This window comes from Pelophylax lessonae (genome assembly GCF_965119305.1).
Source record: "Pelophylax lessonae genome assembly, chromosome: 4".
Lineage (NCBI taxonomy): Eukaryota > Metazoa > Chordata > Amphibia > Anura > Ranidae > Pelophylax > Pelophylax lessonae.
The window spans coordinates 633,592,909-633,595,979 of record NC_138771.1 but is presented as its reverse complement, the minus strand read 5'-3'; positions in this window follow the sequence as shown (position 1 = coordinate 633,595,979).

The following is a 3,071-nucleotide window of genomic DNA, read 5'->3' as shown; positions in this document are numbered from 1 at the left end:
GGGCCCCAGGAAAACCGGGGCCAACATTACTGTGGAAGAGGAGTGGGATTTGCAATGTAGGAAGGAGCTAGATTAAAATAATAAAGAAGGGGAAAAGGAAATAAGAAACAGGAGGGAAAAGGGAAAAGAAAGAAATAGGAGAGGACAAAGGGAGATAGACAAGGGAAGGAAAGAAAAGAAGAGTGAGACAGAAGGGGAGGGACAGGGAGAGGAAGAGAGAGAAGAGAGGACAGAAAGAGACAAGAGGAGGAGTGAAAACCAGAGGGAGAGGGGGAAACGGGGGAGAGAGAGAGGAAATGAAAGAGAGAAAAGAAAGAACAGAGACAGAGAGATGGGAAGGCAGGGAAAGAAAGGTTGAGAAAGAGAGAAAAAATTGTGTATGAGTGTGAGAGAGTGAAGGACAAATTTAGTTAGACAAGGGGGAAGCGGGAAGGAAGGAAGGAAGGAAAGAAAGGAAAGGAAGAAAGGAAAGGAAGGAAGGAAAGGATAAAATAAAATTGATAGAATAAGAGTGTGGAGGGGAGGATGGAAAAGTGGGGAGACAGAGAGAGAAAAAGGGGGGGGGGAGGGCACAAGAAGTTATGATATGAATAAAATAATGGAAGGAAGGAAGGAAGGAAGGAAGGAAGGAAGGAAGGAAGGCACGAAGCAAAGGAAGGAAAAAAAGCTAAAGAAAAAAAATATTATTAAAAAAAAAATATTAGATAAGGAAAAAATGGAGGAAGGCAGGAAGGTAGGTAAGAAGAACAAAAATTACGGGATGGATTAGAGAAAGGAGGGAAGGAAGAAAGGAAGGAAGGAAGGAAGGAAGGAAGGAAGGAAGGAAGGAAGGAAGGAAGGAAGGAAGGAAGGAAGGAAGGAAGGAAGGAAGGAAAGGATAAAATAAAATTGATAGAATAAGAGTGTGGAGGGAAGGATGGAAAAGTGGGGAGACAGAGAGAGAAAGGGGGGGGGGGGGCACAAGAAGTTATGATATGAATAAAATAATAGAAGGAAGAAAGGAAGGAAGGCACAAAGCAAACGAAGGAAAAGAAGCTAAAGAAAGAAAAATATTATTAAAATATATATATATATATTAGACAAGGAAAAAATGGAGGAAGGTAGGTAAGAATAACAAAAGGTAAGGGATGGGTTAGGGAAAGGAAGGAAGGAAGGAAGGAAGGAAGGAAGGAAAGGGAAGGAAGGAAGGAAGGAAGGAAGGAAGGAAGGAAGGAAGGAAGGAAGGAAGGAAGGAAGGAAGGAAGGAAGGAAAGGATAAAATAAAATTGATAGAATAAGAGTGTGGAGGGGAGGATGGAAAAGTGGGGAGACAGAGAGAGAAAAAGGGGGGGGGGGGCACAATAAGTTATGATATGAATAAAATAATAGAAGGAAGAAAGGAAGGAAGGCACAAAGCAAACGAAGGAAAAGAAGCTAAAGAAAGAAAAATATTATTAAAATATATATATATATATTAGACAAGGAAAAAATGGAGGAAGGTAGGTAAGAATAACAAAAGGTAAGGGATGGGTTAGGGAAAGGAAGGAAGGAAGGAAAGGGAAGGAAGGAAGGAAGGAAGGAAGGAAGGAAGGAAGGAAGGAAGGAAGGAAGGAAGGAAGGAAGGAAGGAAGGAAGGAAGGAAGGAAGGAAGGAAGGAAGGAAGGAAGGAAAGGATAAAATAAAATTGATAGAATAAGAGTGTGGAGGGGAGGATGGAAAAGTGGGGAGACAGAGAGAGAAAAAGGGGGGGGCACAATAAGTTATGATATGAATAGAATACTAGAAGGAAGGAAGGAAGGCATGAAGCAAAGGAAGGAAAAGAAGCTAAAGAAAAAAAATATTATTAAAAAAAATATTAGCTAGATAAGAAAGAAATGGAGGAAGGTAGGTTGGAAAAACAAAAATTAAGGGTTGGATTAGGGAAAGGAAAGAAGAAAGTAAGGAAGGGAAAGGAAGGAAGGAAGGAAGAAGGGAAATGTAAAATGGAGAATAAAAATTAAGGTATTGAATAAGATAAGGAAGAAAGGAGGAAAGGAAAAAAACTGTGAAAACTTAGTAAGCAATGAGGGGTTGGGGGGGAAGAGAAGATACTAAATGATTAGAAGGAAGAAGAAATACAACTAGAGTAGGATAGATAGAGGGGTCAAGGAGAGAGCGTCAGAAGGTAATTAATGTTTTTTTTAGACAGAGAGTATTGCAGAGTCCCCAGCTCTCCATCTCTCACTGTAGATAAGTAACACGGTCCTGGCTTTTTTATATAGTGAATTGCCTAGGGAGTCATATTGCATCAATTACATATTACATGTTTAATTCAAGAGGGACAGGAGAAACACTTAACGCAATAGTCATTAATCTCCAGCCCGGACCTCTGGGAGGAAAGGAAAGATGATGCTAATTGGGATGGTGAGGTCAAGACACAAATAAAAATGAAATATGCTATTTAAGATACAAAGATGCAAATCAAAGCTTGTATTAGAGGTGAATATCCATACAAAAATAATTTCTTTAATGTAAAAGTTGAATATCAGAAAAATATCACTTAAATATTGCATTACATTAACTTCATTAATTTTCCATTGCTGATGCAGAGGGTCAGAGGTCAACTGAAGTCTGATAGTAGATTATCACCTTCCTAACCTTCATAACATGTCTGCTTTCACTGACTTTAAGAACTCTTACCTTGGGAAGGTACGCACTGAGGAGCCTACGGCACCAGCTGCCACAGCAGAACAGAACATAAAGAAATGAAAAGGGGTGGTTGTAGTGTTGGGACATAACTCGGTAACAGAAGTGAAACACTTGTCCTAGTGGCCAAGCAGTTTCACAAAATGGGGTGCTGTGGCTTATTTGGGGAAAGCGCCTGTCTAGTAAACAGGAGATCCTGAGTTCAAATCTCAGCAGTGTCTTTCCATTTATAAGATTTTTAATATTTGGCAAGATTAATGTCACCCTTTAATCTTTAAAGCGTGGTAGATTTCCAACCCAGTGCTGGACTCACGGAAAACCTTTCCTCCAAAGATTTAAAAAATTCTCACTGGGCATACTATCCTATTAGGCTAATGATAAGTCCTGGATGCCCTCTCAATGCAGGG